Source organism: Diabrotica undecimpunctata, chromosome 2, assembly GCF_040954645.1.
Source record: "Diabrotica undecimpunctata isolate CICGRU chromosome 2, icDiaUnde3, whole genome shotgun sequence".
NCBI lineage: Eukaryota > Metazoa > Arthropoda > Insecta > Coleoptera > Chrysomelidae > Diabrotica > Diabrotica undecimpunctata.
In genome coordinates, this window is record NC_092804.1 from 5,370,895 (window position 1) to 5,380,210 (window position 9,316).

At 35.0% G+C, this 9,316-nt stretch overlaps 1 protein-coding gene across 1 annotated transcript in view; it reads right to left on the bottom strand.

The window, feature by feature from the left end:
• LOC140433150 (uncharacterized) overlaps nt 1-9,316 on the bottom strand; it is a 1,089,409-nt gene that overhangs the window by 80,780 nt on the left and 999,313 nt on the right. The window lies entirely within an intron of this gene.

The window sequence follows — 9,316 nt, forward strand, 5'->3', positions numbered from 1 at the left end:
TTAACCCCCGATGAGGAATTGGCTGAACAAATATTTAATAAAACCACTCGTATTTTACCTTCGGGTCGTTTTCAAGTAAACCTACCACTTGTCTGCGAAAATGCGCATAAAAAATTAGGTGAATCTTTTAAAGTAGCTTTAAAGAGATTTATTAATTTAGAAAATAGGCTCTTAAAAAATGAAAATACATACGCTCAATATAAGTCGTTCATTAGTGAATATCTTTTTCTCGAACATGCTAGAATAGTCCCTCTCTCTCTTACTAATGAAAATTTAGAAAATAAATATTTTCTCCCGCATCACTGTGTAGTAAAGGAAGAATCCTTAACAACAAAACTTAGGGTTGTTTTCGATGGTTCGATGAAAAGCCTAGTAGTTACTCGTTAAATGATATCCTACTCAAAGGTCCCACTCTTCAACCGGAACTTTTTGATATTTTGCTACGCTTTCGATTATATTCCTTTGTTTTCACAACTGATATACAAAAGATGTACAGACAGGTTAAAATCAATCCTGATCAAACCTTTCTGTTAAACATACTTTGGCGTGACTCCCCGGAAAAAGATATTGAGTGCCTGGAATTGCAAACAGTTACATATGGAACTAAAAGCGCCAGTTTTCAGAGTACTCGCTGTTTAATGGAACTGGCAAATACTCATCAAACTGAATATCCCCTGGCCAGTGACGCTCTTCAAAATAATTGTTATATTGATGACATTCTCTACGGTGCTAATGATGAGCAAACTCTCCTCAAAGCTCACAAGGAATTAACTAGTTTACTTGGAACAGCATGTATTTCTCTACATAAATGGTGTTCTAACTCGGACTCGTTTCTAAAAAACATTTCTTCTCTCTCTTCAAACTCTTCTTATGTCATAGCTCCAGATAATTGCTCTAATAAGGTTTTAGGTTTATGCTGGAATCCTGTTCTTGACACGTTTTCAATCTCTCTTCCAGATTTCACCCTAAAGAACTCATACAATAAGAGAGAAGTACTGTCAATGATTGCCCAAATATTTGATCCTCAAGGTCTTATTAATCCCGTTACAGTTGTCGCTAAGCTTATAATGCAAAAGATTTGGATTTCCAAAATCAGTTGGAACGATACCATTGACGCAGATACGTTACATGAATGGCTAAGTTTTATTAGCAGTCTCTCTCATTTTAAGGACTTAAGTATACCTAGATGTCTCTTTTTAAGTCAAGAAATCACTGGTGTTGAGATTCACTCATTCTCAGATGCAAGTTTAAAGGCTTATGGAGCTTGTATCTACTTACGTGTGACCTATAAATCAGAACAGGTGTCTTGTTCCCTTCTAGCATCTAAGAGTCGCGTTGCTCCGTTAAAACCCTTGACCCTTCCAAGATTGGAACTCATGGGTGCTCTATTGTGTAGTAAACTCACAGCAAAGATTGCTAATATTGTTAAAGAAAAGTTATCTCAATTAGACTCTAGAAATATGTGGTCGGATTCAGAAAATGTTCTCGCTTGGCTTCGTTCACATCCTTCTCATTGGACCCAATTTGTAGCAAATAGGGTTGCACAAATTTTAGATAATTCTCCTAATGCTCACTGGAGGCACGTACGATCCAAAGAGAATCCTGCCGACATACTCTCCCGAGGAATGCTACCCTCTGAATTAATAAATTCGTCCTTATGGTTTCATGGTCCTCCATTTTTAAATCAACTTCGGTTGGATTTATTGAAATACAACCCAAAGGGGTATACTTCCAAGTTGCCTGAAGAAAGGAAAATCATTCTCCACGCTCGAAATGATCAAATAGATTTCTTCACCTCACTTTCTGATAGGTTCTCCAATTTTTCAAAGTTTGTAAGAACTTTAGCCTATATGTTTAGATTTTCTAATAATGCTAAACCGCTTTCTCGCAAGTTAACTAATACCCTTGAAGTCAGCGAACTTCAAAACGCTGAACTTAAGATTATTAAGATGCTTCAGTATTCCAACTTCTCGAGTGAGATTTCTGAGCTTAAGAAAGGTAAAACTCTATCTAATAAGTGTCTTTTACCCCTAAATCCCTTTTTGGATGAGAATGAAATGCTCCGGGTGGGAGGTCGCCTCAGAAACTCAGACGTTACCTTTGATCAAAGATACCCTCTTCTCCTCCCCTCAAAAAATCGTGTAGTTCGTCTCATCCTCCACAGAGAACATGTCAGACTCTGTCACTCAGGTCCTCAAAATACTTTGTCACAAATTCGTCTCAAATATTGGCCTTTAAATGGACTACGAGAAGTCAAGAAGGTCACTCACCAATGTATGTTTTGTTTTAAGTTTCGTGCCAAACCCGCTACCCAGATCATGGCAGATCTACCAAAAGAACGTTTAAACTCCTCTCGAGTGTTCGCTCACGTCGGATTAGATTTTGGCGGCCCCTTTCAGATAAAGTCTTCCAACCTTCGTAAGGCTCCTTTATTAAAATCGTATATTGCTCTTTTCGTTTGCTTGTCGACTCGAGCTGTTCATATTGAAGTCGTTTCCGGCCTCTCTACGGAGACGTTTCTTCTCGCTCTAAAACGCTTTATTAGCCGTAGAGGCCTCCCTCAAACAATATTCAGTGACAACGCCACGAACTTTCTTGGTGCTCGCAACCAGCTGTTTGAACTCTATAATTTTTTCAAGGAAAAGGAAAGCTCTCGTTCTATTAAGGAATTTTTGGCCTCATCTCATATTCGCTGGAAAACTATAGTTCCTCGAGCCCCTCACCATGGTGGTATTTGGGAAAGTGCTATAAAGAGCGCAAAGCATCATATGCGTAGGCTCCTTGGCAATGTTAAGCTTACGTTCGAAGAATTCAATACAGTTCTCGGTCAAATTGAAGCTGTGCTCAACTCCCGGCCTCTTTGCTCCCTTTCAAATGACCCCTCCGATTTTACGTATCTTACTCCTGGACACTTCTTGATTGGACAATCTCTTACGTCCTTTCCTGAAAAAGATGTGATCCACATTCCTGAAAACAGATTGAATTTATGGCAACATTTGTCCAAACTCCAACAAGTGTTTTGGAAAAAATGGTCTATCGACTATTTGAATAGACTTCAAAATCGTCCTAAATGGTTTCTCCCTCATAAAAACCTAGAACCTAACGATCTCGTGTTGCTGATTGAAGACAACACTCCTCCTCTTCATTGGGTACTAGCAAGAGTTATTGAGGTCTTTCCCGGAAAAGATGGGAGAGTAAGAATTGCCTCGGTGAAAACTAAAGATGGAGTCTTCAAGCGCTCTATTACAAAATTGTGTCCTCTACCCAATGACGATTTAATTTAAGTTAGTATAAGATGATAATTGTAATGTATTTTTTCTTCCGCATGCTCTCTTGGCATAATATAATCTGTTTATTTGTGTTAAAGCCAGCGCTTCAACGGGGGCGAGTATGTTGTAAAAACAACATTTTATATTAATTTCAGTTTATTTTTCGTTTCCACAAATGTTGAATTTTATCTTAGCGACAGACTGTATTTGACAGACTGTCAAAAAGTGCGGTAAAAAGGTGCATTTAGTTTTCTCTATAGTCGCGCGCCCCTAAAACGCCGGTATAAAAATGAACAATTTATTAAAGCGAACTCTTTATTTAGTAATAGTGCCTTTGTAAATATTTTCTCGGTATTAAATGTGTATTATCGATTAATTACGCTTATTTTTCTCTAAGTACAAACCCCTATAAAACCAAACACATACTGAACCATCGCCGTGAAGTCTGCTTATCTATATCGAAGGAAACTCTTGTACAGTCCATGGTCCTAAAATATTTGGTACTGTACACGCACGGGGAAAGGAATTTAATAAGCTTTCTCCCGAACAATTGTTGGAGATCAATCAAAGTTCCAACAGTACCCTTTACCTATATTGCTGAACAAACGGTAAATATGTAAAATCGAAAAGGCAGATAAATTTTGTTTTCTATAGTAAATTCAACTTACCACGCCGGAAACATGCGTTTCTTCAGGGCCGGACTAGTAAGTTTAAGGACACAATATAAAACAGACAAGCTTTGACAGATACAGATTATAGTACACCAGTTTTTTAAATATAAAAATTATTTACAAGATTTAGAGCTATTTAAGTAATTACTATTTAAATGGGAATAAGCCACAATTAAAGGTTAAAGTACGTTTATTGACGTTTCAATTTCCACTTCGGAAATCGTTCTAAAAATACAAACATTAGTTTGTATTTTGAGAACGATTTAATTTGATGAAACTATTTACCATAGGACGCCATTTAAAAGAATTCTCTTGGTACTTAGAAAGGTTTTAAATATTTAAAATATTTAAATATTCAATAGTTAAAGGAAAAATTCATGCTACAGATTTGATGGGCATTTATGAGTTTTTTCTATGTTTCTAGTTCTGAAGAATACGTTAAAAAAGACTTAAATAGATAAGCACGACATCCATACTATACTATCCAGGTAATTTTAATTTAAAATTAAATATCTACGTTGGAATATATAATAAAATATTACATTAAAGTTCTCTCAGCAAAAATCTAATTAAAGTAGAAGCATTTTCTGAAAATTGAAAAACGGAATAAGTTAATTGAACTAAATTAGTTTCTGATGAAAAAGCTGCGTGTAAATAAACCGGTTAAATCCACCCAGCATTTTTATTTTATTTATCCAACTTCCATTTGTAACTGCAAACATCCATGTTTAGATAGTAAATAATACTTTTAGCTCTGCACATCAAAGCAAATGTAGGATAAAAATATATATTTAAATATTTAAACAGCATCGCAGTGGAATTTAAATGGGAAAATGTTCAACTGTAATGGTTAATTTCGGCGCTATTCTATTTAGTGCGGTGCATAAAAATACGGTTACAAAGGAAACAGATACTAGAAAGAATAAATTAGTCCAATAAAGAGCTACAATTTCAAACATACAGTGGGTGGCCAAATTATTAGGGACACTACATATATTTTTGTATTTTCTACTAAATGGTTTTTTGACCAAAAAAATTGGTGTTCATATCTGTATTATATTTGGCAGTTCTTCTGGTACCATTATTAAGATTTTTGATAAGCGGCAACACTGGTAGACTGCTTATGTATGAAATGAAATCATAATAATTGCTGTTGCATCTCAGTTGGTCATCGGCTGTTATGTCAGTGAGGCTTAAAAATATTTGCAAGTTGTTTAAAACTGTTTTAAAGTGTTTCTGCCAGGTTTTCGTGTGAGATTTATTTAACAGATAAGTAATATTTCTTATTTAGTAAGTTTTGCTGCCTTTAATGACACGATTTTATTTAAAAACATTGTTCAAAATCAAAATTATTTTTTTAGTATGGGAAAAATTGCAGACTTATCTCCAGGGAAAATTAGACAAATAAAAACGATGTTATTGCACTCTACACTTTCCCAAATAGTAATAGCAACTACTACAGGTATTTCAAAATCGCAATAAAACAAAAATTGATGCAAACGAGGCATTGGAACCGGGCAGTGTTGGAAAATGTGACAAGAAAAGAATGATAAATACCGAAAGAATTAATGTTTCCAGAAGAACAGTCCGACGAAGACTGGCCGAAGAGAATTTGATAGGTCGCCGGCCTATGAAAAAACCACGGCTCACCGAAGCCATGAACAGAAAGATACTTAAATGGACAAAACAGCACCGAAGTATGACCGTTGAAGACTGGAGTCAAGTAAGTACAACTTTTTTTAATGAATGAAGTTCGTGAACAGCGAATATTTTCATTTTTGCAGGTATACTTCTCCGACGAATCAACATTCCATATTTTGGTGGACAAAAGTGCGTTCGTCCGACGACGTCCTGATTCCAACCAGATTGCATTGTGAAGAGGGTTAAACATCCGTTAGTGTCATGGCGTTGTCTGTAATTTTGGCCAATGGTATGGGACGCTTATACATCGTGGAAGGGACAATGAGACAGGACCAGTATAAGCGAATACTTGAAACTCGGCTACCTCTCCAACTCAAAGAATAGTTTCCTGGTCAAAAAAATTACATTTTTATGCACCATTCTGCACCGTACCACAAAGCTAGAAGTGTAACTGCATTTTTGTCAAAGAAAATATTGCAGTTCGGCTCTGACCGGGAAACTCACCTGACATGAACCGCATAGAGAGTATGTGAGAGTTAACCAAACGGGAGATCGCCAAAGATGTTACTACGTTACTACAACGAAGCGGCAGTTGATTGAAGCTCTTATTAAAGAATGGTATCATAACCCAAAATTAAAACATAGGTAATGCTGAAGTTTTAATTCAGAGCATGCCCCGATGTATAAAAGCTGTAATTGCAGCAAAGAGTGGCATCACTAAATATTGAAATTAGTGATTTTTTGTAACAATTTTTTTTGCGAAAAAAATAAATAGTTTTACTAACAGAACTCAATCTTTTTATGACCTTATTACCACACTCTGTTTAACAAAAAATAAATGCAAGTCTTAAAGCCAACAACTTGCTGAAAAAATCAGTTAAACTAGAAAATTAAGAAATCATCTTACTGTCCCTAATAATTTGACCACCCACTGTATATAAATATTGACTATCTAAAAAAAATGGGTAAAAGAAACTAAGACATTTAATGAATATTTTTTTTTATATGGTCAATTGATCTATAAACATAAAATCTATAAAAAGTTATATATCTTTATTAAATATTTTATATTAAATATTTTTTAAAAAATTAAGTACCAAAAATTTTTTTTATTTAAAATTAATGTGCGTGGTTAATTACACAAGGAGGATTATAAAACAAAAAAATTTACAATAAATATTATGTTAGAAAATCTAATTTTTTTTCTTGCCTATAAGTTTCGAATATTGGCGATCATTCTGGGTATAATTATTTTATTAATTGATGCTTTAAACAAATTAGTTGTTGTTTTGGAGAAACATTTCCTGAGGTTTTTTAATCATGATATTCTTGTTCTCCCAATTCTTCGCTTTCCGAATACTTTGCCTTAAAGAATTATTTTCAGTAATCTGTATTTAGTGCAGTTTCTTATCATGAGTCCGAGATATTCTAACTTTCTCCTTTTATTCGTATACATCACTTCTCTTTCTTTCCCCATTCTTCGTAGTACAGTCTCGTTGGTTATTTTGTCCGTCAATGATATCCTTAGAATTCTTCTGTATAGCCACATCTCGAAGGCTTTAAATTTTTTTTCCATCGCTTCAGCGAGTGTCCAGGATTCAACTCCGTCGTATAATATCAAGAAAATATAACATCGTAGGAGCCTTACTTTTATCTCCAAATTAAGGTCGTGGCTTTTAAAGAGTTTGGCCATGTTGTTGAATGTACTCCTAACCTTCTCCATTCTACATTTTACTTCTTGTGAGCGATCCCATTATTCGTTTACTATTATTCCAAGATAGGTAAACTGTTTTACTCGGTCCACTGGCCTATTCTTGATAAGCAGTTGGACGTCTCTAATTTGATTTTTGCTGATGACCATAAATTTAGTTTGTGATATGTTTACTTAATATGTAGTCCAAATCTTTCACTTACTTCATTTACTTTGTTTATTAGTTGCTGTAAATTGTTTAAAATGTCTGCAAAAATAACGGTGTCATCTGCATAGTGGATGTTGTTCAGGCGTTCTCTATTTAAAAGGATTCCATGTTCGCAATTTTCCAGGGCTTCACTAAATATTTCCTCTAAATATAGGTTGAATAATATCTTAGAATGACTTTATTGACATCAGCTCTAAATAACGATGTAGTTGATTTTCCATACCATTGCCTTAGATTTTTCAGCCATGATGTTCTTCTTCTATAAGGACCACGATTACCTTGGATCTTTCCCTGAATGATCAGATGTAAAAGATTATATTTTTCAGGGTGTCTCATAATGTGACCGAAGTATTCCAGCTTGCGTTTCTTTATTATATTGACCAGTTGTGTTGTTTGGTTCAGCCGTCTAAGGACCTCCTCATTTCTAACTGCAAAGTACGTTTCTCATTTTTACAAAGGCAGCTCGGGCGTGTTCTATTCGGCTTTTCGACTATTCGGCTGTCGGTTCATCTCCAAGATGTTTTCTTATTGTGACTGATTGGTTCAATTATAAATTTTGTATAATACGCTGGTCTTTATCATCCATTTGGGTTATTTTTAGAACATCCATCATTTTTCGGTGTTGAACTGTGTCAAATGCTTTTTGGTAGTCCACAAAGCAGGTGTAGATATCGCAAGTCATATCTCTGCATTTTTGGAATAATACCTGTAGACTAATTAGTGCATTTCTCGTACCTACGCTTTTTATGAATCCAAACTGTGTGTTTTTTTGGACTTTTTTGCTCTCTGTTTCTTTGGTAACGTAATAAATTTTGAAATTAGCCATTTTTTTGGAATATTGCCTGTATCATAGATATTATTGAAGGTTTTACATAGTATTCTTAAAGATTCATCATCAAGAAGTTTAAGAAATTCAGACTGTACTCCGCCTGGTCCTGGAGCTCTCCCTTCTTTTACTGATATTATGGCTGCTCTTATTTCTGCAACTAGTATAGGTAGTCCTGTTTTCACAGGTATTGCAAACTGGTTTTCCCTCTCTTCAAAAAATAAATTGCAGTTTCTTATAGCTTTTGGTATTGTCTTCCATGCACTACCCATAATTTCTTTTATTTTTTTATGTAGGTTATGTGTATCGTGTTTCATATTAAATTCTTCTATTCCTTTGCCATTTTTATCCCTTCAGCGTTCTTTAGCTTCTTTGATCTGTTTTTCTACTAGTTTCTTCTTTTGCTTGTATTTTCGTTTTTCTTCTATGAGCTTTATAATATCTGGTGTCATCCAGTCTTTTTAGCACTTTGTTTTTGGGATCTACAAACGTTTCGCCAGCGTTAATTACTGCCACGTTTATTTCGTTTCAGGCACTGTTAAAATATTTTTTGAAGCTTCTTTGAATGATGGTTGATAAATATGGGCAATATGATCTTCTTCTTCTTCTTGATGTGCCTATCCGTTACAAATGTTGACGATCATCATGGCAATCTTTATCTTATCTGCAGCAGCACGGAAAAGCTGCACGGATGTTGTATTGAACCAGATTCTGAGGTTCTTTAACCAATATGTTCTTCTTCTTCCTGGACCTTGTTTTCCAAATATTTTTCCTTGCAGGATGGCTTGAAGGAGAGTATAGTTCGATTCATTTCGCATAATATGTCCGAAGAACTGTAACTTTCGAGATTTAATAGTGGTCAGTACCTCTCGGTTCTTATTCATTCTTCTGAGCACCTCCTAATTTGTGACTTGGTCAGTCCACGTGATCTTAGGCATTCTCCGATAAAGCCACATTTATATGTGCAATATGATGCTATTTATTATCTAT